The following is a 25,739-nucleotide window of genomic DNA, read 5'->3' as shown; positions in this document are numbered from 1 at the left end:
AACAGCATATTCTAATTGGGAAGACATTGCTTTGTATTTCAACAGCAACCCGCATCTGAAGATTTCTAGCGGCTTTTTGGAAATTAAGTCCCATAGTATGCTAAGATGCCAAAGAGGAGGGAAAGAACATTCACCTCATTTGACAGAGAGAATGAGCCAGGCCTGAGTCTCCCAGCAGCTCCAAACCTGCACTCCTCGCATTTCCAAGCTAGGTGGACGAGGGACAGCCCAACCACTAATGACAGGCAGCCAGATGGGTACAACTCGGCAGATCTGTCACCTCATCTCAAACCGCACATAGTTCTTATACATGCCATGTCCCCCGCTGTATCATAAGCTCCTTGAAGGTAAGGACCCCTCAGTCTTAACTGTATGCTTTCACACTGCCTCATATGGTGCCTTGTTCCCAGCTGGCATTAAATACACACATGAAGTAGTGAACAGAATTCTATACATTCTGTGCATTTAGTGCCACTCTGAGTACGTTTTTCATCATGTTGCAAAAGCCTATATGCCTACTCAAAGCAGGTCTGAGCCAAGAAGCCATGTTTGGAAAAACCGGCCATAGTCTAACTGCCAAGCCAGTGGGCACAGCATAGAAGTCAGCTACCAGCTGATGAGCAAGACCTCATTTTTCTGTTTATTCCACAAATTTGTAACATCCCAAGAGCTTCCACCCTCATTGGAGCTAAACACCACCATGTGAAAAAGGGAGTAGCAGCCCTGTCTCCACCATGAGGAATTTATAGAGCACCGAGGCTGACTTACCCAGGGTCACAAAGTATGAGAGGGGAGATGAGAATCTCAGATGCTCCTCAGTTTCCCTTCCAGGACACCCACGCAACGTGCACCCAAGGAAACCAGCCCCACATGCATACTCCTCGTATATACATTCCTATCATCCCCACATACTCCTAAGACAGTTCTAGGTTTCTCATTTCAACCCACTGGGGGCTGGTACTTACAGGTTTCACCTGCTGTTCTCATCCAAAGACACAAGGCTAGGTGATTAACTGACAGGACTCCAACAGGTTGCGTTGGCCAGGAGAACCAATTCTTAGACGGCCTTGTTTTGGAGCCTGTCTGTGCTGGGGCACTCACCGAGGGGACTCTGCTATCAGAGACAGGGGTGTGCTGTTTCAGAGAGCCTTGCCTGGGAGATACCATTACAGTGTGTAATGGAGGGAAGCCATTTCTAAGATCATTTGATCAGGAAGAACTGAGCTCCTTGTTAGGTGGATTTGCAGAAGCAGCCGGACAAGCAAAGGAGGTACTGGCTCTTTTTACAGCCGCGTGGTTTCAATCTTAGATCCTGTGGACGATAGCTCGCTACTGACATACATACAGCCACGGTCACACAGAATACATTCGTGTTCGCTCTCATCCACACAGGCAAATGAGGTCAGTTCTGCCGTAGTCCTGTTCTCTGCTAACGTCTTTAATGAGTGACTTCCATTGTTTGCGGCAGGAACATGACATTAATTAAATCCAATAAGCCGACCTATTATAGTTGCAAATTTCAAAGACAGGCTGCAAATGAGGAAATCAATAGGTAGACCCCGGCATCCAGACCTCATATACTGCATGTATTATGTAGAACCAATAGTCCTTATTGGAACGACTTCTCAAGCTTCTAAATGTATGCAGCACCACACATTTAATATTCATTGTGTATGCTGCCGTGAGCTAATGCCAAGAAAATGCTAATGATCATCTGATGTGTATTTATATTTGCAAACTGATGCATTATTACGGGTTTCAGCTTTTACATTTCCAACACTGATGCTTCTGAGAAAAGAAAATAAGATGCATAAAGAACAGAGGTAGATGATTTCTTAAGCATTAAAACCCACCACCACCACCACCACCACCACCACCCAAGGTGAATACTCAGATACCTCAAAGAAATGTGTGGGAAAAGGAAAAGGGAAGCAAAGCTTAGCAATAAAACATTTCCTAATTCTCAAAACAGACTGTGGTATCCTTGGAGGCATTCAGATGGGAAAAATTAGATGCAGACGGACAGCCCCAGTGAACAGGATATGATAAGCCAACATCTTGAGTCTCTGAGGTTTTAGCTGCTCTCTGTTACTATGCATGGGTGATAATTACACCCTTCCTGATCCACTCCAGTGAAAAAAACCACAAATTTCCTCAAATTTGGGTCTAAAAATTCAATTCCCGAATTTGCTAAGGCTTTTGGTACACCAAGCAGATGCCTGGGTGTTGTTTTCCAACCTGTGTCCTGCAGCTCATCGTCCTAGGTCCTTGCTCTGTTCTCAGTTACTCTGTCCCCAAATCAGTTTTCTGCAAGAAGGTGGCAGCTGCAGGTTGGAAGAGGGGAGATGCATGGGGTCGACGGAGACCTTCGTATCATTTCTAAAGCATTTCTAAAGCAGGAATTTGGATGGATTTGCAAAGCTCATATTTCATCCAAATGAATGAACAAATGAATGAATGGCATCTTGTCAGAACTGGAGGTCAAAGAAGATGAGCTGGCATAAAATGTAGCCACTCCTTTTCAAGCTTCTGCCCTTGACCTAAGTTTCTGTGCCCACATTTGAAGAGAGCTGTGCGTGTATCTCAACATCTTATTTGGGGACTATGTTTAAAGAAGAGGAAATACTATCTACTTAAAAAAAATGCTTCCCTCCATTACTAAAGGAAGAATGGGGTGTGACAACACCTACTTTCCATCTATCCCACTTCACAGATGGTAGGAGACTATGATTCAGTTGGCCAGAGCTTTGGTGGCTGGAATCCCTGCTCTCCACCCCCAACCAAAGACAACGTTTTGGTCTTCATCAAACTGGCCCAGGGTCTATGAAAAGATCATACCCCACTCAAGAGAAATCCTTTGCGAATACAAAAGCCTGATCTGATGAATGACCTCACAACGGAGTGTGCTGGTTTTCCCAGCTTACACAAGTTCTTCATTTGCAAGGTGTTGGAGCTACCAAGTGGTCTGTTCCCCTTGCTACACCTTACTCCACTGACTGGGGAGAGCTGCCACTCTCCGCTTACAGAAGACATGGCTCACCACTGGTTTGTGCGGGAGCAGATCTGCCCTCCAGCACACAGTCAGCTTTGCTTCCCCAGCACACTCACACACTCTCTCTCTCTCTCTCTCACACACACACACACACACACACACACACAGAAAGACAGCTCTGTAAGACTTTCTGTAGCCCTGGGAAGCCCCTGGGTTGAGATCACAGGGCCTGGACCTCACCTCAAGGGAAGACTTGGTACCCGGCAAGGGAACTGCAGATAAAACAGAAGCAGAGTTTGGTGCCAGGAGCTGGAGTCAGCAGGCCTGAGCTGGAATCCATCGGCAGGTTCTAAATTCCTCCCATGGAGCCTGGACTGTGGCCCGGCACATAGCCCGACAAAAACTCGGGTAGGAACAAGGAGAGGAAAGCCGGTGTTCATAATGAATTATCTAACTCTGGGTTATAACTCTGCATCAGACAATGTCCATCTCAGAGTGCTCTTTCTGCTTTAAGACTGAGCCTAATACGCTGCCTGCCCCTACAGTCATGTAAGCCAACCACCAGCTGCTTCTGGCCTTTTGCAGGTTGCCTCAGCATACCCTATCCTCTTCTGTCCTGCTAGAGAATGAGGGGTTGCAGGTTATACAGCTGTGTAAAGAGAGGACAAGAAAAGATCTTCTGTCAGCCTGACTTTGCTTTTTCTAGAGAAAGAAACCAACTGCATGGGTTCTTCTTGTTGATTTCTGGTTGACTCTTGGTTCAAAGAATCCTGAGACTGATACAGAAACCTACTGCCCTCTGAGGTGTCCGACAGCAACTCTAAGAATATGCCTCTTAAGTAACCCATCTGTGCCTGCATCCACGCACTCAAACAACAAATACTGACTTAAGCTAATGTGCCAAGTGACATACTAGGCACTGGAAAGGAGATTATAGATTTGAGAAGTGGGTTTCATCTCTGGTTGCATAAAAATACAGATAAAATACAGATAAAAGTACAACTACAACTACAAAACAAGTCAGGGCATGTGCATTGTGGAATGAAGGGTGCTAAAAAAAAAAAAGAGGGACTGCAACAGTTCACAAGAGGGTAAGACTCTCTGACTGCCCTCTTACTTGATGAGAAATCAGGGCCAATAACCATACATCCATCTTTACATAAGAGGATTATTGCATATTGTTCCAAAGAACATCATTGACTTGCCTTTCATTCCCATGCCACCAACACCCAGAGGCCCCAGGTGCTGGGTCAGGTACAGAGGGCATACAAAGAGAGATGAAGGGCAGTCCCTATCTCCAAAGAGCTCACCGTCTAGTGAGGATGACAGACATACACAGCAGGAAATACAGTGCAATGAGACCCTCAGCATAAGAAGCTTCGGAGGGACACAGCAGGGAGGATGTTATGTCCCGAGAGGGGTGAGAGGACACAGCACTGGAACAGGATATTGAAGGATGAGTAGGAGTGCTCTAGGTTCTAGGCAAGCCGTGAATAAGGTACAGTCTGTCCTTGAAGAGAATTAAAGTATAATCAGTGATGGCCATGAATGTTGGCCATCCTTGTAGTGAGTACAAGGATGTCAACAGGTTGCTACTGAAGGTCAGAGTCAGGGTCCTTTTCAGAGTCAGAGTCCTTTCTCTTGTAAAGGAAGTACACTTGAGCTGAATTCAACAGAACAACTTACCACACCATGGCGAGGATATGTCTTGGCACAAGGAAAGTGATGTGTTAGGTAGGGCCCAGAGAAGATTAGAAATAATGTAGTGTACTAGAGGAGCTACCGGTGACTTGGCTGGACCACAGTAAAGAAGAGGGATAGAAAAAATAACACCAGTAGAGACCAAATGAAGACGGGTCTTGTATGCCCTTTTTCTGGGGTTTGGCCTCTTCCTGTCTAGGTGAAGAGGCCTCAAGACATGGGATGGCACGACTAACTGTGAACTTCAGAATATTTACTTGGGTGACAAAGTGGCAGATGTCCAATGCTGAAGACTCAGTTAATTTTTCTGCCATAGGGTGGAATATTCCAGGTAACAACATGGAAATAAGTTGGAAGAAACAGTACTGAACAGGTGAGCCGGGGGAGAAAGCAAGCACAGGCACCAGGGGATTGGAAAGACAGCAGGGAGGATGTTTCAAGAGGGGTCTCTGTTTTGGACACTGGCCAAAGATAGCAGGGATGTTAGGCCTGGTGGGATTAACTGGTCCCAGGATCGTGAATGGAAATATAGTTTTAGGGGCTCCTGGGTGGCTCAGTTGTTAAGCATCTGCCTTCAGCTCAGGACATGATCCCAGGGTCCTGGGATCGAGCCCCAACTCAGGCTCCCTGCTCTGCAAGAAGCCTGCTTCTCCCTTTCCCATTCTCCGTGCTGGTGTTCCCTGTTCTTGCTATCTCTTTCTCTGTCAAATAAATAAATAAAATCTTAAAAAAAAAAGAAAGAAAGAAATACAGTTCTATCCCAAAAGGCCCAAAACAATGTGGGAGGCCAAATTCTTTTTTTTTTTTTAAGTCTTTGTGTTTTTTCCAGCTTTACTGGGGGTATAATTAACAAATAAGAATTGTATATGCTTAAGGTATACCATGTGAAGGTCTGAGATATGTATACACCATGAAGTGGTTACAATTCAACTTAAGTGATACAGCCATCACCTTACACAGTTATTTTTTTTTTTTTTTTTGGTGTGGTGAGAACATGCAAGATCTACACTCAGCAAATTTCAAGCACAAAATATAATATGATTAACTATAGTCACTGTGCTATGTATTAGGTCCCTGGTTTAACCTTTAGTTTCTGTTGGGGATTCCAAATAGAACTGTGTCTCAGTTTCTGTTTTGTTTGGGTTTTATCTGTTTCTCGAGGTCTTTTCAAACAAGAGTAAATGACTAGCTTAGAATGGTGGGACGAAAAACTATAGATTATGTTGGAAGCCTCTCATGTCAGCAGTCATTAAAGCACCAATAATCACTGTATTCCCATAAGAACGATAAGGACAAACTGTTCTAATGATTTTAGCCAATTTAACAGTAATTATGACTTTTAGAGAAAATACCTGTCAACTTTTATATAGACTCTACTAACACAAAAATTCTACAAAGACTAGTAAGTACCCACAAATGGACCTCAAATGTGTAACTTTTATAAAAGCCAAAATACAAAGAAAAGAGCATACGCACAGGGACAAGGTATATATCTCTGCAAAAATTAAACTAGGACTATCTAATGGGAGGCACAACAAATATCTAAGCATCTTGACTTCGAGAGGTAGAAAACCACATAGCAAGTCATAAAAAAGCAGGAGGAAACATTAGTTCACATGTGGTGGGAAAAAAAATCTTTCCAGCTATCTAGCCCTCTCAACAGAGACACCGAGATTAGAGACAATAAATACAAATGTAACAGCTGCTCTAACATGTGGATCTGGCATCATGAAATGGTTCAAGAGAGATGGACATGTGCACTGTAGATATGAATCTGAAGACCATCAGCATGGGAGGAGGTACACAACTGCCCAGGTAAGTGTACAGAGTAAGAGAGAAGAAAAGACCGCTGGGGAACACCAACATCTAGGGGCTAGAAGAGGAAAAGGAACCAGAAACCCCTGAGGAATGTGGTTAAAGAAGTGGAGGAACTTGCTAGATGTCCTGGAAACCAAGAGAAGAGTACTTCACTTTGAGTATGGGTATGAGGCAGGCACATACACACAAGAGAAAGAAAAAGAAAAAAAGCCACACAGAGGTAAAAAAAAAAAAAAAAAAAAAAAACAAAAAACGCTCCACTTTGCGTCCTTCCATCCTTTCCCTAGAGTTGACTAAGGTTGATGTCATGTCACTTTCATGTCAAGAAAAACAGCCATGTGGCACCAGGGGTCTGTGGATGTGCTTCAGAATGCTTTAAGGAATTCCACACTCTGGACATCTGGTGTTACTTGAGCAGCCTGAACAAAACCACATAGCATGCCTGGAGAAAGACCTTCCTTTTGGTAAAGAATATCACAGTGGCCACTTATCACTCAGCCTTGTTGCAAAGCACACTCTTATGAGATCGTATTTGTTGCACTCCAGCACTGTATCAGACATTGCACAGGATACAAAGAGAAATACAATATGGTGGGGCAAGCAAATGAATCGTGGCTAGTATTCAATTTTCTTTTTCCACAAGAAGGATTATGCTCAGTTCAAACAGCTCTTATTTGTTCAATGTAGTCCCGAAAGGCACTGCCAAGCCAAGACACAAGTGTTCAGTGTGGCTGGGTCCCACCTCAATCTAGTACTGCTGCTAATGAGATTCATGACCTTGGATACATCCGTGACCCTTTTGAACCTGTTTCCTCATGTACAAAAGGGGACTACATTGCCAAGAGGTTGTGAGAATCAAAGAATCGAAATGTAGGAAATATGTGGAAGCAATTCTAGATAATCTACCCAGAGAAGATGCTTATGATTATGACCTTAGTTTTCACGACCCATAAACAAAATCACCAGCATCGGGATCTCATGTTACTCACTCCTGCCCAAGTTCATGCCACTTGTGTAACTATATTAGGTATTCTATTTCCATTTTACAGATGAAATGGACCTCCAGAGACATCAAATCACCAGCTAAGAACACAGAGTGGAAGAGTAAGACTACAACCCTATGTCTGTGGGGCTCCAAAGCCCATGCTTTGCTATCTGCTTCCTCAGCCACACAACAGTTCCATGGGACATAATGTGTTCTCAGTTACTCATAGCCTTTGCATGAACACGGATGTCCCGAGGGCTTCACAGTGAACTGTTTCTCCACTGTGCCACTTAGGAGCAGAGCCAGGAAATGGGCAGACCCCCTACCCACAAAACAGACATTTCAACATTAGAATCAAGGGCAGAGGGGTATCTATAGTTAGATACCAAACTTCTGTCTCCCCCAGGATTGGGAGTCTGACTCTTCTGTTCTCCTCTTCGAAGGTTCTACACCAGCAAATGAAGGTGACACCACTGGGGACTTCCTGCTTTCAAGGGAAAAGTTGTAGGACTAGAGGGGACAGGTACATGAACAAGAAACATTGTTTCAATGTCCAGAGAAGCATGTCCCAGAAGGACCCAGGAATGGGGGCAACTCTCCATAGGTTAGTTCTGTTTTTCCCTCAGCTTCTTAGGTGGGGTTGAGCACTGCCTCCTAGCTTATGGTAAACAGAAATGTAAAGAAAGCAGGCAACCAATCCTGTGAAAATCAGCTTGTTGCCTGCAAAGAACCATCTTCTTTCTCTGCTGTCTTCGGGTTCTGTTCCTCTGAAGGCACCCACCTCAGAGGGCTGTGGGAAGGGTAAGAAGGTCTATCATTTGTTGAGCACAGACTGTTGGCTGGACAGTGGGCTACATGCTTACGTATACTGGCTCATTCCATCCTCATTACAACTCAGTGAGGGAGAAGATATTAGTGTCCCTCCCATTTTACAGATGAGGAAATTGAGCTTTAAGAGGGATGAGTAATTGACTCAAACCAGGTTCTGCAGCTAGGAAGCAGACAAACTGGGATTCAAGTGCCTGTGTTTGGACTCTAGAGCTGGTGTTCCTAATTTCTCTATTGTAATGGATGAATGGGTTATTAACTGTGTTGGAAAGTCTAAAATATCATATAAATGCATGGGGATGGGTTGGTTCACTTAGCACTTCACAAAGCATCCAAGTGAATTCAGGCAGGTGCATTTTTTTTCCCTTCCTAAAATTCACCCAGTCCTGTAAAATTACATAAATTGCTTTTGGTGACTCTCAGCATATCCACAGAAATGGTCAAATGTAAATTTGCCAGGCTATTTCTCTAAAGCCATCTCTTGGAGGAGGTGGTGGCTAAATTTTAACTCAGTATAAAATTTCCATTGAGGTCTATAGCTCACTTTCCTTCCTCTACCTTAGGCATAGTTGACAAAGGGCTCTGCTACACCATCTTCTGGAAAGATGGCACATCTTGGGGCTAGGCAAGAGGTCTACAAAGAGGTTTGCTTTGGGAAATGACTACCCCACATCCTGGCTGCTGTTCCCAACCACCCATGCGCTCTCAAGGCCTTGGGAGCCTGAAGACCACTGGCTGATAACGAATGCCCCAATCCCAAGCTTCAAGACTGTTAACTTGTGCTACTGTTGCATGGTGCGATTATCTTTCCCACTGGAATGATGGTACCTCAAGGGCAGGGTATGTTTCTTTCCTCCATCTGAATCTCTTTCTGGGTCTAGCACTTGATAGGGCCCCTAGGAAATCCTCAATCTACACTGGGTAATGTCATTGGAATTCTGGGATTGAGGAAGACAGGCATTGGATCTGTCCTGACACATTGCTGTCCACCCACGTCTTTCAGTTTCTTACTGGAGTTTCACAAGTAGCTGCTCTGGACCTGGCATCACACTAGACCGTGGGAATCCAAAATAAGTTAGATGATGTGGTCTCTGCTTTCCAAGAAGGCCTCAGTCTAATCGCAGGCGTAGAGGGTAATGTGTGGTATTTCAGAGTACAGGCTTTTCCCCATGGTGCTAGAGTTCATTATCAAAGGGCAGCTTGGGCCTAGTTTGCCCTCATCTTTCCTCCAGAGAGATTCCAGTAGGGGAAGCCACAAATTAAGGAGGTCCCTAGAAGGTGCTTTCATGTTTCTAAATCTCTCGTCAGGAATTGGGATGGCACAGGATTCTGGCACCATGCCCCCCGATTTACTGGTTGGTTCACTCCTGGGATTTGCACTTCTTTTTACCCTCTTGCAGGGAAATCTACAGTCTGTCTGGAACACAAGGAAGTTTCTTCAGCTTGCCTTTATCCACGCCTACTGAGAAATTTCCTCTGTTAACTTGTCAGTAGCAGCTGTTGAAATTCCAGTGGGGTCTATGTGTGCACATACAGAAACTTGAATACCATGTTCCAGGGCTAACAGGGGAAAAGTAGACCTTGCTAGGTTAGAAGTGCCTACCGGAAAGAGTAGAGAATTCCAGATCAGAAACATAAAATCAGAGACCTACACTTTTGCCTAGGGAACCAGTGTGAGTGCATAAAGAAACACATGCATTACCTTGCCCCCCAACCCTTGGGAAAGAAAGGAAGTGGCAAGTTAGGCTGTAAACTTCCAGAAAATAAACCATCTAAACCCCAACCCCTTTTGGGTAGACCAGCTAAGATCTATTAGGGATGACTTATGTAAAATAAAATTATGGCGAAAGGACGTAAGAGTTGATCTGTGGGTTTGAGCTTTCTCTTTTTAATCCTAGACATAAATTGTACTCCTTTCTGCTCTGGAAATATCTGGTCCCATGGGTGACCTGGCTGAGACCAATACTTTTCCGTCAGCCACAGGTTGCTGAAAAACCTTCCAGCAGGGGTGAGGAGAGCACTAGTTGCAAGCAGTGGGGGAGGATTAAAAAAAGTGACAACTGTGACTATGAACTCCCCACAGTGGGGTGTGTGACGGTGTGTGTGTCAGTGAAAAAGTACATGGCTGTGGCAATATCCATATAGGGCCATGTGTATGTTTGGGGATGTGGGGCGTGTGCCTGAGGGTGGGGTCACTGTAAACCATGTGTGAGTTGCAGATGTGGGTGAGTGAGATCATTCCAGGGAGGGGGTATAAGTCCATGTCCATGTGAGTAGGTGTCAGCCTCAATGCATCCGCGTGAGAGTCCCCAGAAGAGCCCGTGACCGTTCAGGCGAGTTCGCTGAGCTAGAGGCGATGCATTTATGCTTCAGTGACTGTGTGGCTATGTGGGCCAATGTGAGCAAGTATATCCACGTCAGGGGGAATGCTGTAGGGGGACTAAGAGTGAGTGAGTGTGAGTCTGCGTGGCCATCCACAGCATCAGCAGCAGTCCGTGTGTGAGTGTGCAAACACATTTACAGGAACTGAGGGTAACCATGTAGATTGTGTGGGTTGGAGCGGGTGTGCCAGCGTAAATGCAGGTCGCTGACTGTGCAGGTCCCCACATGTGTACTGGAGGGAATGTGTGTGGCAGTGTGAGGGTATGCCAATATGAGAGGGCAAGAGCGAGAATGGGCAAGAATGTGATCTTGTGGGGAACTTGCCGGTGTGAATGTGTGTGATGCGGAAATGGTAGTGGGAGAGGGTGTACACGTGAAAGCACATGAGCGTGACAGAGTGTGATGGTGTAGAATTCAGTGTGCATGGCTGTGAACATGAGAGTATGGAAGACCATGAAAATGTGCAAACATCAGTATCGAGGCAGGGGTGTGCCGTAAGTGTGACTGTATGTTGACGTGAATTAGCATGAGTACTGAATGCGAGCGAGCGGATGGATGTGTTGGTGTGTGTCAGTGTGAATGCATCTTTGTGAGGACTCTGAGTATGAGGGCAGGGTGATGTGTGTCAGAGAAAGTGGAAGTGTGTGTGCCTGTATCTGAGGGTGCATGCCTGTGAGTTTGGAACAGCATGATCAAGTCTCAGCATGAAGGTGAGCAAATGAATGTGAATGGGCGTCAAAATGAGTGTGTTTCCTTGTCGAAGCGTGATTTTGTGTGAATGTGACGGAGGTGGCGAGGTTGTGTCCGTGCCAAGTAGTAGCCCCAGAGCATGTAATACTGAGGGTAAGACTGTAAGATGGTATAACAGCTGAAATGGGTGAGAGTGTATTTATGGTGGGAACGTGCATGCATGTGCGTGTGTCCCTGCACACGCAGGAGGAGTTATGAGCTGTGTCATTGTTTTACTGTGAGCAGGAAACCGTGACCATGCAAATGTGTTAGAATGTATAAAATCGAGGGTAATTATGGTTATATAAGAAGCGGACAAAGGAAAGTTGGTGTGGGTCTGCGTGTAGACTGTGTGTGAGCACAGAGGTATTTGAGGGTCAAATGTGATTCTACTGTCAGTGTGGATATAGGTTAGAAGTGAGTGTGTGAGCATGTAAGAAGAGGTAAAGTTGTCAGTGGGTAAGAACATGAGGCTGGGCTGTATGGCAAGTGTGGAGTGTGTGCCACTACAAAAACATGAATACAAAAATTTACATGGCAGTGTTTGGCCGTGTGAGTGTGGGCCCTCATGCAGCATGTTTGTAAATACGTGGAGGATGAGGGGGTGGATGTGACTGTCACCATGAATGTGTCCAGTGGGAAAAGTGTGAGCGAAGGAGGGATAAGGATTATGTGAAGGTCCGAGAGTACACAAGTGTGCTCCCGAGTGTGTGTGTGTGTGTGTGTGCGCGCGCACACACTGAAGCATTTGGGATGCTGAGAAACTCTCGAGGAAGCATCTTTCCTCCCAAAGCCACAGCACCTGTCCAGTTATATACAGCACATTACTTAGCCCCTCTCAACCCCGGTCTCCTGGTAAAACCATGGCAAAACCATGATTGTAGTACCTACCTCGAGCTAGTCTCACTTTTATAATCAGAAACAAAAGCAGTTAACTAGTAGGAATAAGATACCTACCTTGCAGAGTTACTGTGGGATCAAACAGTCTTGTGCAAGAAAAATGCCCACCCCAGTGCTGGCAACCGTAGACAATAAATACACGTTATTATTGGAACTGTCACAGAACACCCAGGAGAGACCCCTGGGCTCACTTCTGACTTGAGTGAGTTCTAGCTACCTTCTGTCGCTCAAGGTCTGCAGAGGATCCCCTACCGTAGCATCTCTAGGATGCTGAATACATCAGTATCAGCTGTAATTTCACACCCTCAAGATCCGGCCAAACCTCTGGAGCTTTCCCTTCACCAAGAGGCACCACTGAAACACCTGCCGCTGAGCGGCGCTTTTCCTTTGTCCCGTCGGGCCCAGGGCGAGCTCGGTGGGAAGAGGAACTACACTGTGTATTCTTTGTTTGTTTTCTCTTTGTTTCGGTTGTGGGTTTTTTTTTTGGGGGGGGGGTTGTTGTTTGTTTGTTTGTTGTTCTTGCTTTTATTAAAAAGTTTGATTGGTTGCTTACTTTTGCCTTGGATGTTATGAGAAGTGCCAGGATAACTGATGAACACACAGAAGTGCAGACAAAGAGAGGGAGGCATGTAAGATACAAACTGGTAGCTGGCCGGCAGCATATGGCAACAGAAGGCTAGAGGGGTAGCTGACAGCAGAAGCCCTATTGGCTGCCTGAGGGGAAAGAAGGACATGGCCATGGAACCTGAAAGAAGTGGAGAGGAAGAGAGGGGCCCAAATCGAAATGCTGCTGGGGAATTTGGGGCACTTGGGAGAGAGACGGAGACTTGTGAAATCGGGTCCCTACCCCTAATTTATGGTCTAGCTTACCTTCCAAGATGAATACTCTAGAAATCGTGCAAGAATGATCGAAGGCTGACCCATGAGGCCTGGAAGCTGGGATAGATGGAGTGGGGGTACATCTTGAATAGGAAGGTCAAATGAAGGTTGTAGAGGAGGAGAAATTTCAGGGACTGATTGGTCAGTCAGGGACATGTGGCTGAAATGTCACTTTGACATCCAGAAAGCATAAGGAAAGGAAATGCCAGCTTGAAGGGAAGCATGTCAGTGATTACACGGAAGTTCTTACATGGAGCCTGACAACTGCAAAGGTTTTGGCCATGACCGTTTGGTTGCTTGTCCTACTCACACCATGATGTAGGTCATGGCTATCATCCCCGTATTAGAGATGGAGCAAAGTGAGAGACCAAGAGCAACTATATGGGCCACAGTCCCCCAGAAAGAAGGGGCTGTGCTCCGAGGCCTGGCTCATAAGGCCCAGGCAGGGTCTTTAATACTGAGAGCTCTGGTAGAAAGGTGGCCTTCACCTGGATTTGGAGATCCCTGACTCCCTGCTCTGGAACCCATTACTCACCTCTTATTGCCACGGCTGCAGGACCTCAGCACAGGTAGGCACTGCCCATGAGAAGGGGCCAGGCTGCCTTCAGCTCCCACAGACTCAGTGCTGGGCACGCCAGCTGCCACAAGATGCAAGGACCCAGCTGTTCTTTCTTGGGGGTAACCTGCCAAGAGAAGCATCGTGGGGGTGCAGGAACCTCTTGCTACACCCGCTACTACTCCCTCAGCCAACCCCCCCAAACCTCACACACACGCGCTATGGTGGATTTCAGAAAACCACTCGAGGAGGCAGAGAATCAGAGAGGGGAGAAACATAAAAAGGGCTTTGTGAGGTCAGAGTCCAGAAAGGGCGCTGAACCGGGAGTTTCAGGTCGAGAACTGCTGTCACCTTGCCACTCACTCTGGCTCTGCCTGAAAGCTCGTGGAGAAGACCTGCTCAGCCGCCCTGGACAAGAGTCAGGATGACTAGATCGCATGGAACAGATGGGAAAGAGCCACATATTCGCAGGTGGTGGTCCAGCCCAGCGTGGGACAGAAAACTGAGAGATCATGGCAAATGCACGTTGGCTCTGGGGACACCTAAGCTTCCCGAAGACCTGGCAATGCTTTCTGTTTCACTTACAGGTCCCCACCTCCTTCCCTTCTCAGCAACCTCCTTCACTGGGTGGTGGGGAGAAGCACTCGGAGGGTCCCTAATTTGCTATCATCTCGCAGCGCTGAAGGCCTCAGCCTCTGATCCTAACTGGAACCTCCTTCTGGCCTCCCCCACCCCAATCTCCACTACGGGGAGGTCCTCGACAGTCTTTCTCAGATTTCTTAGGGAGAATATATCCTGGGGTTTTTCAGGGTGACTATTTACCCTATCTTCCCCCCAGAGGTTTCCATGTCCAACCGTGGAGGCAAGATCTTTAACCCCTCTCTTTTCCACCTTGCCCCACAATCGTTTGAGCCGCTCAAGGTGATGGATATTCCCTCTGCAATCCTTCCTACCCTGCCCCCACCTTTGCTCCATGTGTCTGTCCTCTAAGAAAAGCAGCACCTATATGTGAAATCCCATCAAAGCAAAGGACCCAGGCTAGCACACGTCAGCAGATGCTGGAATGCACCAGGTCTGAATCCAAAGACACAGATGAAGGGTCAGCTAAAGGTGGAGCTAGTAAAACTGAACCCCAGGATTCCCAACTTCCCCTTGATGAACAAGAAGACCAAGCCATACCCCAGGTCTGCTACTTGCTCCTGGTGAGACTCCAGGGCCCAGCAGCCCGTGCGTCCCTCAGGGGCCCTGGCATTCCCTGAGTGCTTCCCACTCACATACTCCCAGCTGCCTTTCCAGATCCCACCCACTGGGCCACTAAGTGGTGTGCACCCACTCCCTCCCTGGCTGTGTGAGCTCATCCTTCAACGGAGCGGGGTGGGGGTACGTGAGTGATGGCTGCCAAAGCTCCGGAGAGGGGCAAGACTGGAAGGGGGTTCAAGAAGGACGACCACAAAAAGTCCCCTGAGCCCCGAGTGGGGGATGGCAGCAAGCACCCATGGGGGTGGGGAATAGTGCTGGAGGGTGAGATCAGGGTGGGGGGCAGTAGAGGCCCCAGCCTGGACCAACTGAGCACCTCTGGGTTCCTGTGTGAGATTGAGAGCTTTCCGCAGGCCTGCCTCCACCTTGCCTCAGCCTCTGATGAACTGCACAGCAGCCCGCTTCAAATACACCAGTTGCACTGCTGGAACCAGCGCGGAGCCTGGCAGGACACAGCACTCCACCTGGAGGGCACACTCTTCTCTCCTGTCCTGGGGGGGGGGTGTTTTGTTGGGAGTGTGGAGATGTATTCCGTGTGTGAGTACACATTGAGGGGGTGTATCTGTGCTGCTTCTTGTACCCCCATGGTATCTGGGTACCTGGACTTGGTCAGGTGTATGCCTTGTCTTATCTATGGTATTTTGTGGGTGTCACGTCTGTATCACGTCAGGGGGTACAGTCCTGTTTATAGCAAGTGTGTGGATACAGTGTCTGTACTGCACTGTGTATGTGCTGCACATCTGCCCTGCGTGGTCCATGCCTTGGATGTGTGTGACATGTATCTAATCCTTACTCCGTATCACGTGGTTCTGCCATATTCTGTTTCTGTGTCCTGTTGTGTGTTTATACTGTCCTGTGTCTGCACCTGGGGCTTAGCCTCTTCCTGGAAGCTGGGGGTAGGGTTCACTGTACCCATTTTCTGCCTACCAGCACCCTAGCTTTGCTGCATTCTGGCTTCCTACCAGTACCTCTGTCTGGGGACTAGGTGGCCACTTTGTTGTTGGGGGAGGTGTGGACGTGGGTGGGGGGGGAAGCTCTGGCCAACCATTCTCTCTACCACAGGATCTTCCCATGCCAAGTGCCCAGCCCAGCACTAAAGACAGCAGGGAAAGGACTTCTAGAACCCTTTTCAGGCCCAAAGGAGGAAACTAAGAGCTAGGGAGACGGCACTCTTGCTCAACCCCCAGTCCCTTCCATATAGAAGAAGGGCCTGCAGGGAGTTGCAGCTGCCTCAGTTTCTCCTTCAGGCCACCTGGAAGCACTGGAGACCTTCTCCACAGGGAGTTAACAGCTGCACAAGGGATTAGCACTGGCAAAGGGAGCTGGGCCATGGGATGCAGGAGTTCTGCAAAGGTGTCCCCGCTGTGGTCACTAGAGGGCGCAATTGTGTCGGCAGTTAGGGGTTGCGTCTTGAGGGTGCAGAATTCCAGAAAGTCCACCTGGCTCAGACAGAGATGAGGGAGAAAGGAGAAGGATAGACACCCTAAGCAGGCCTTCCTTCACCCTCATCCCAGGCCCTTCAGTTCTGAGGCTGAGTTAGGGAGTTGGCGCCACGAATGCCTATCAGCCTCCACCCAGCTGTGTAAGATTTGTATAAAATCCCTACAGAGCTTCTCAGGAGCTTGGTTTTAGGGTCTCTAGCAGATTCTCCACTTGGGCTTCTCTTCTCCCTCCTGTTTCCCATTCACATGAAATAAAAATAAAACAATGCTGCTCAAAGAGATGAAATGTATATAGTGGCTGGGGGTTTGTTTTGTACTCTTTTCCCCCAAATCGGAGGGCATACCAAAAAGTGTGTTTAAAAGGGTAAATTTTGGGGGGGGGCTGGGGATGTTGTCCTATGGTAGATCTGCTTCATGACCAAGAACAAATGGACCCACTTCCTAAAATGTCATGACCATCTCAGAAACCACCTCATCCAATCCCATCATTCAAAAGACAAGGAGACTAAGGCTCGGAGAGGGGCAGAAGCAGACCACAACACCCCAGTCCTGGCTTCCAGGGTTGGTTCCACCCCAGCTCCGTGTCCTCTAGTCTCTAAAACACCTTCCTTCTCCAAATCCAGCATCTTCCCAGCTCAGGGCAAAACCCTGTCCTCCCTCCCTGCTGTGTGGGCTCCAAGATGGTCCTATTCTTATTCTGTCTCAGTGATCTCCCGCCCAGGCTCTGCTGTGACCACACCTTAGGAATGGTCCCCATTCCCCACCAGTGAACTGTTCCTCTTTCCAGTCTTCCAGGTCCACCTCCCCCATTTTGCTTCCCACCCGCAGACCCAGCAGATAGCTATGCCATTTTGCCCTCACCACGTCCCATGGGTGTAGCACAGATTGCCCCAACCTGCAGATAATTGACCGAATGTGCAAATCAGACATGGATCCATTGTACTGATTAACATTTCCAATTAAACTCTGGGTGAGGCTGTGTGTATTAGTGTCCAGAGTAATCACTGAGCTGTATGTAAACGCAAATGCCTTCCAAGGTCCTGGGGCACAGGAGGAAGTGACACATTTCAGGAGGGAATGGAAATAGACCACCAGACTCCAGGGGTTCCTTTGGTTCTCTGGTACCCCTCAATCAGATTTTAAACGTATGGCTATTACTTGATCCCAAGGTTCCAGTTTCACACTGGAAATGGAGGACTCTGGCCCTGCCCGCTGCTGCACGTCCTTTCCTGCCCCCTGCTGGAGAAGCTGCAGAGTGTGGAGTTGGCAGGGAAGTCCACCCCAAGGCCTTGCAGAGGGAACCGCCTAGCCTCTGGCAGGTGGGGAGCTTGGGGGACAACAGGGAGCCCCAGAAGCCTCAACAGCGGCACTTACCTTCTAGGACAGGAGTTTTCACCATTCCTCACCTACACAGAGTCCCATGGGCCCCGGGGAAGAAGGGCATTTTTGGAGCTCGGGCAGACACCCATGCCTGCAGCAGGGATCCCAGACCCGGCCTTGGCCCTCCCGTTGTAAAAAACAGTCAACCTACCTATCTTGGGGGGATATGAAGCTCCCCCTGCAATCTCCTTTGGGAGCCTGCCCCCTGCTCTTCCTTCTCCTTACCCAGGAGGAAAGAGCCATTGTGGAGTCTGCTGTTCATGGAGTTTCTTCTCCTTCCTATGACCAAAGCTACTAGCTCCTGAAGGCAGGTTACATGGATGGAAATGCTAGAATCCCTAAATATCAAGAAATTGTCCCCCTAAGTCTGGGCTGAGCCACACGTGCCTGGACAACCACCATTTCTCCATCTCACCAGGAAAATCGGGGCCTTAGGGCTCCTGGTTAAGACCATCGCTTTCTTATGGATATTGGGGAAGGTATGTGCTATGGTGAGTGCTATGAAGTATGTAAGCCTGGCGATTCACAGACCTGTACCCCTGGGGATAAAAATACATTATATGTTTATAAAAAAAAAAAAAAAGACCATCGCTTTCTTCTTGTTCTATCTCTCTATGGCTTTGTTCCTACCAGCTCCATCTGAGCTTACCTGCGTCTAGACTTCTAGCCCTGATTTCTTTTGCCTTGGCCACCCTCTTTGACCTCACAGTAGCTTCGCCTCTGACCTCACAATAGCAGAGTCTCTGATCGGGGCGGCACCCCTCATCTCCCCCCCTCAGTTATTCCTCATTTTTCTTGCTTGTCACGTCTACCACCTTCTCCCCCAAAGACCTCAGCATGCTTGTTTGCTTAGTATGCCAGTTCGGCCTCTAACCAGACAACCTGTAACCTGCAGCAATGGTCGGAGCCTTTGGGGTGTTGTGGCCCCTTTTCCTGCAGCTGTATTACAAATGACCCTTCCATTTCCTGTTCAGTTTCTCCTACAAGGCCCACTTGCCTGCCTGGAGGCTTGGAGAGTCCACTCTTTGACACTGCAAGGTCCCTCTGGCCTCAAGATTCTCAGCTGCTGGCTTTTACCCAGCATTCATGCCCATCTCTTCTCATTTTGCCTTTTTCATGGAGGAGGGAAGTATGACATTTGTATCCAGAAACGGAGGCTGACACAACTCTCCCTCTAAGCCCTGGCCTCTTAGTCATCCATTACCAGATTAAGCCCCTTTACCCAAAGGTGTCCCTGGTTAGAGGCCTCAAGTACCAAATCACAGACCTGCCCAATTACAATTTTGCAAATGGCCCGGTGAAAACCACACTGACCTTTATACCTCGGTCATCCCAGAACAGGGCCACAGTGTTGTCACCAACGGGAATGGACTTCCTTCTGTTCCAACACCTCAGACAGCCATACAGTTGGCCTGGATTTGAGTCTGCAAAACCATGGGGGGAGCAAGACTAACATGGCTAAAGGCTTCCCTGCTGAAAGCCATTAAAAAAAATAATAATAACACTGCAACCACCCCCCCCTTTCATGCTTCCCCAAGCCAAGCCACTCACCCTTCTCTCTTCTGCTTCTACAGACCACAGCCTAGAACCCTCAAGTCCAGAGTCTGCCACTGGATTCTGGAAGGTGGGACCAAAAAATCAAGTGGGGCCTTTGGCTCTCTCCCTGCTGGCACCGCCCTCACACCTGGACTCTCAACCACCACCCAGGGAAGGAAAACCTGCCAGAGCAAGAATCTAAAATGTTCAATCCACCCCAAAGTGTGGCAGTCATCTCGCCAGAGCCAGTTCACAAACTGAGAGAAAGGCTGAGGAGAGGGTAGGGGGGCCGTGGACCTAATGACCCCTAGTAACCCCTGCCCTCTCTCCCCGGCCAAGACAAAGGCCAACAGAGGGGCCCCAGGCTTTTTAGGGATAGTACTGCATCATTCCAACCTCCATATGACAAGAAATGAGTAGTCCTGTCATTACCCTCCCCTGACCAAATAAGGGGAGGAGGGTAAAGAAGAATAAAAGGGCGCCCCATAGAAGAAAATCGTCACTTTTTCTGTTTGCTCAGGTTGGGCTCTTCCCCCTACCCCGGACTTGTCCCGGCCACGGCCACACCTCCTCCCCTTGGTGGTTTTTTTTTTTTTTTTTTTTTTTTTTGGGGGGGGGGGGGGGGACTGCCGTCGCTTCTGTGGCTGGGGGAGGGGGCGGGAAAATACTGTAGGACTAACGGGCTGACGTTGCTTTGGGGGCGGCTTTGGCCTCCAGCGGCCCAGGCCCCAGTTGGCGAGCCTAGGGCTTGCCCCAGTGCACCGGGGTCCAGGCCCTCCGAGAGTGGCCCTGACACACCCACTCGTCCGCGTCCGCCCAGCGCGAGCCAGAGAACTGCGTGCCGGGTCTCCCGGCTCCGGGGGCGCCACGAAAGGGACCCGAAGCTGGGGCGCCGGGAGAACAGGAGCGGGTGGGGGGGGGCCGGAAAGGCTGAAAATCTGCCCAGCAGCGCCACACCCTTCCCTGAGCGAGCCGGGCGCCGTGAGTCGCGGGATTTACCTGCCACTGGTCCAGCCACCCTGTCCAGACCTTTCCTCTCTACCTCCAAGCGCTCGGGCTGGCGGGGCTGGGGGGGCCGCAGCCGCAGCCGCAGCCCCGGGCCCGGCCCGCTCTCCCCGACTCTCCTCCCGGCTTCGCACACCTGCTCAGGGCCGGGAAAAGCCGCAGCCCCCCGCGCGAGCCCCCAGACGGTGCGCTGCCGACAGCTGCCCGCCCGCGGCAGAGCCCGGCTCGGCAACCGCTCCCTAGCTCCTGTCGGCTATGACGTCACCCGGGCTCTGCACCGCACGCGGGCCAATCAGAGGGTGAGCAGAAAACTAAAATCGCCCTGAGTGGGCTGCTGGGGACCAATCTTTTGTTTCCAGGCAGGAAGCGCCTGGGAGGGGGGAAAAAACTGAAGGGGAGGGAACAGAGAGAGGGAAAGGAAAAAGAGATGGAAACTTCTACACTGTCAGGGTTGTCTAGACAGAGGTGGGGCCATCAAGAGAGAGGCGCACCTGGAGAGGCGGGGGCATTTTATGGATCTTCATTAACTGGCCTCCCTTGGGCAGACTGGAATTTCAGATAAATTTCCAGGGGAGGAAATCCGTCCAGCTACACTGGCACTCTTTACTGGGGGAAATGGTTTGGATTTGGGACACCACCTGTCAGGCCAACAGGTTATGCTGATGGAGTCTCTGGACTACGCAGTAGACTCTGGCAGATATGGCAGTGGCATTCAGAGATGACAAGCTAGATAGGGAAACTCTCTGTCCGTGAAATACACATTTCAAAACACGGAGCATTATACAATCAATCAATTACCTCAATTAGTTAAGATACATAGATATATAGATATATTTAATTTCATTAAAATGTGGCTCTCCCTAAAACCTTCCGTGGCCTCTCATCTTTAAGAAAAAGTTCAAATTTTCCCCCGTGTGCAAAAATTAAAATGTAACTCCAAAAATCATCTCTTGCTACTTCGAAATCCATAACCCCCCCCCAAGGATTTGGCTAGATTATATAAATTACGGTAAATCCCAGCAAGGAGACAGTAAACTGTCATAAAAAATGACAAAGAATGCAAAGTACTGAGTACCTTTGAATTATAGTGATGTAAAATACACCCACAGATATAATTAGAAGAGAACATTAAATTATCACGGTCAGGTAAAAGTTTATGGGTGATTTTTCCCTCTCCACTTTCAAACTTATTTTTATGAAGACAAATATATCCTGACATACTTTAATAATCAAAATGGGTTATGACCCTCCACAGTACACTTTTCTCCAATTTACTCAACACCCCATAACATCTGGCCATCATTTCTCCATAATGCTAGCAAAACAAGTTTTAAGACAGAGAGTGAACTAATACATATTTGCTAAGTTCCTTTTAGGAAAGGTCACACAACAGTCCTCTAGAGTCACAGAGACAACATCTGGAGAAGATGAGAGAATGGGATACCTCTTTGGAGTAATTCATTTAAAATTATGATCATGCTGGAAGTTGAAAAAAGAACAACGAAGACCTTTCTAACCTAGGATAAGGCAAGATAGAGTCAAAGACTAAGTAAACTACATACTTCAGATATTTTAAAGGATCACTTTGCATTTTTTTAAATTTTCCTTAATTAAAAGATATATTTGTGCATACATGACTATTATATGAACACTGTAAGAAGTCCCAGAGCTGGAATTTGTACCTAGATCTGAGTCCAAGGCCCATGTTTTTTTCTAATATGATACATGGTATCATTGGCTCAGTTAAAATACATATTTGCTTGAGAAAAAAAAAGAAGTATACTGGATCGGTGTGTTTTTTTTTTTAATCAGGCATTTTAAATAGTTTTGTGTGTGTGTGCTTGCTGGTTGTCTTCCTAATACAAAAACACTCTTCACCCTCCTCCTCAAATCCCTGATGAATAGGTTGAGATCACGAGGGTTCTGCTTTCAATGATTTTACAGATATCTTTTTAATTAACTTGGGGGTTAAAGAAAGTAGCTCATCACATTGATTTTTTTTTGTTTTTGCATCATGGTAAAAGTAATCTAAAAATCACTGACCTAAATGAATGAACATATACTTAATGTTACATCTCTGATTTATAAAATGTACTTATTTGGGTTATTTTAAAGAATAAGAACGTTCTTATTTTTTAAGAAATAAATAAAAGTGGATTTTTTTCTGGCTAATGATTTCACTTGTTCTTCTGGGCTATTGATTTAAATTGTAATTAAAAGGTATTTGATTTCACTCTAATCCTCCCCTATACCTCAGCTATAACTCAGAGCTCTTTATGCAGTCACTGCACATGGTTATTTAAGCATTTCATGTGTGTGTTTCTTCTCTCACTGGTGATTATAGAAAGTAGCATGGGGCCAAAATCCTATCAGGTGCCCGACAAATTAAAGCATAAGAGACTTCAGTGTTCCCATGAAAGGGCAACAACCTATATCCTTCTTTTTTTTTTTAAGATTTATTTATTTATTCTGGGGAGGGAGATGTGTAAGCCCACAAGAGTTGGGGAAGGGGCAGAGGGAAAGAATCTTCAAGCAGACTCTCACTGAGCACAGAACTGGACTAGGGGGCTCTATCTCGGGACCCATGAGATCATGACCTGACCTGAAACCCAGTGAGACGCTTAACACACTGAGCCCCCCAGATGCCCCAATTCTTCTTGATACCATAAAGCAATCTTTACTACCAACGTGGTTTGTTCACCAAGAATACAGGAAGACTGCTTGGGAACTTTCAGGGAAGCTGAGAATGTCTTAAAGATTTCATCTGTGTAATTTTTCCCACTCAACTCCCACTTTCCCGTTTCCTTCTCTGAGCTCATTGATTTAAGGGTATAATAACCACATACAGGAATAACCACTTGGCATATGTATCTTGCTTCTCGGGTTACAAACCACTTTCGCACCTCCCTGTTTGATCCTCTCAACAACCACAACGTGTATTGTGGCAATTATGAACTGCATTTCATAGATGAGCCAATGGACACCCAGAGGTTTAAAGTGGCTTGTCCAATGTCTCAGAGAGATGGTCCTAGAAGTCAGGTCTCCTACCCTCAGTTGTGGTGTTCTTTCTTGTTTTGTGTTTGTTGTATTGCTCTTCCGGCTCTCACCAAACCTACCAGCCTCTATATTCACAGGGGAAGTGACAGGCTCTGGGATGGGACTCAGAGCAACAGAAGTAAACTACAACTATCTTCAAAGCCTTCCAGTCAAATCCCAGAAAAAAAAAGAGCATTGCTTGCACTCATGTACCATGGATGGGAGTGAAAACTGGCAGAGCCTTTTTGGAGGGCAAGCTGGCAATACCTAGGAAATTTGAAGTGCGTGTTCCACTTGACCAAGCAATTTCAACTCAAGGAATTTGATTATGGAAACACTCCTAAAAACACACCAACACATATTCAAGTGTTTTTGTTGTTGACTCTTATATAGGAAAGAAACCCTCATTATATAAAAGCCAACCTAAATGTCCCTTGATAAGGGAACTGGTAAATAAAATACAGTATATGCATATTTTAGAATATTAGACACCAGGGGTGCCTGGGTGGCTCAGTCGGTTAAGCATCTTGGGGTCCCAGGATTCAGTCCCCTATCTGTCTCCCTGCTCAGCAGGGAGGCTGCTTCTCCCCCTCCCTCTATACTCTCTCCTTCTCTCTCTCTCAAATAAATAAATAAAATCTTTAAAAAAGAATATCAGAGGCCAACTAAAAAGAATCAAGTGGATTCTTATATACTGAAATAGAAACACGTCTGGACACATTCTTGAATGAAAAAAGTTGCAGAACAGCCCGTGTACTACTATGCTATTCTTGTTAAAAAATGTGTGCACACGTGCACATGTGTTTGTATCTGTGTGTGTCTTTCAGCTGGAATCATACACACAAAACTGCTAATAGGGTAACTCTGGGAATTCAAAAGGAAGGAAGACATGTGGGTATGTGTGCATGATAGAGGTCATTAACTGTTTTCTTTATATACTTCCGCATCGTCTGTACATGTTTTTGTAAAAAAACATACCGAACGGGTAAGAACCCTCACAAGTGAAAACAGCTTTTTTTGGATGGAGACAGAAACAAAAACAAAACAAGCAAACAGAACAAATACACTGCTCTCCTAAAAGAGGTCTGAACGTGAGGCCAGCCTGCGCTGAGCCATACCTGGGCAGGCACGGAAGGCAGACATATACAATCCAATGGGTGAAAGCCGCCTGGATATCAGGGCTCCCTTCCCATCCCTGTCTCAAGTTCTACAGCCAGAAATCATTCCCCATGGTGGACTCTTGTCTTCACAGCTTTTGCTAAAGCAGCTGCACTTAAAATAAAACAAAAACAAAAACAAAAACAAAAAACTCCCCCTCCTGCTCCGAATACAAAAGAACCCAGCTGGGCAGCTAGTGTAAAAGGCGTTTGTTAGCTGAGAGCACTGTGCCCACCCCTCCCTCACTGGGGTCCACTTATTGCACCTTGTGGTCATCACTGCAGTCAGATCCAACTGTGCCCCTTCCTTCTTGCCCCCCCAACTCCCACAATTAGGGGCTCCAGCTTTCCTGTAGGAGTGGTGGGGAGGCTGTTAGTGCCAAAAGGCCCATCCTAGTTCCCTTAAAACCCAGAGGCTGAGGGAAGAGAGAAGCCCATGGCCAGGAAATCACCTCTCGGGGCATCAGAGTTCTGGCCGAGGAAGGAGGAGACCCAGATTCCAGTCCAGCTTCTGGTCAGGAAATCCTGAGCCAGACTCAAATTTCCCTGGACTTTGGTTTTTCTCCTCTGTGAAAGTTGACTTGCTATCTCCCTAGACTCTTGTATGGATGCAAACAGGCTAATGGAACAACAGTGGATTTAACAGACTTCAGAGCAACACACCTCCTTAACTGACTTGATGAGTCTCCATTTGCATATGTTCCCTGTATTGCGGGACCTTGGGAATGGGGTGGGGGGCATACATGTCTCTTCTTACCTTCTTTCACTATAATGAGCACCCATTAGGGACCTGCCCTGCAGAAACTACAAGCTTTCAGGAGTACACAGCCTCTGTCCTCCTCCCTTCCACCAGGGAGTTAGCAAAGGAAAGGGAGAAAACAATTAAATGGAGGTGGCTCTGGATGAATTAATAGGAGAATTAGGAAGTTCCTCTCCTCTGACTTGGTTTTAATTAGCTCCACTTCCACCATGGTCCTACATAACAAACCACATTATTTAATTGAGCTGATGCTCTGTTTGATTTTGCTCCTAAGTGAATCACATTATACATTCCTTCCCCTCACTCTCCAGATCACTGCACACAGCCTGAGCCTAAGTCAAACTAGAGAATAAAGCGAATTTGGAAAGTTGGTTTCCCAGCTCTCCCTGTTTCACC

The 25,739-nt window shown here is 47.2% G+C and overlaps 1 protein-coding gene across 12 annotated transcripts in view; it reads right to left on the bottom strand.

The window, feature by feature from the left end:
* PAK3 (p21 (RAC1) activated kinase 3) overlaps positions 1-25,739 on the bottom strand; it is a 240,398-nt gene that overhangs the window by 93,791 nt on the left and 120,868 nt on the right. For 8 of the 12 annotated variants that reach the window (XM_032837029.1, XM_032837031.1, XM_032837033.1 and 5 more), the window contains exons 1-3: positions 20,385-20,608; positions 19,164-19,273; positions 13,750-13,897 (exon numbers count right to left, since the gene is read on the bottom strand). The exons of 1 other annotated variant lie outside the window; for it this stretch is intronic. The gene's annotated coding sequence lies outside the window, so the exon portion shown is untranslated. Of the gene's footprint in view, positions 1-13,749; positions 13,898-19,163; positions 19,274-19,400; positions 19,467-20,384; positions 20,609-25,739 lie in introns of those variants that run through there. 3 more of the 12 variants (XM_032837024.1, XM_032837025.1, XM_032837027.1) reach the window with 3 other exon arrangements.

This window comes from Lontra canadensis, unplaced genomic scaffold (assembly GCF_010015895.1).
Source record: "Lontra canadensis isolate GAN:19392208 unplaced genomic scaffold, GSC_riverotter_1.0 scaffold96, whole genome shotgun sequence".
Taxonomy (NCBI): Eukaryota; Metazoa; Chordata; class Mammalia; order Carnivora; family Mustelidae; genus Lontra; species Lontra canadensis.
The sequence above is the reverse complement of the archived record's forward strand: the minus strand, read 5'-3'. Positions and strand labels throughout refer to the sequence as shown.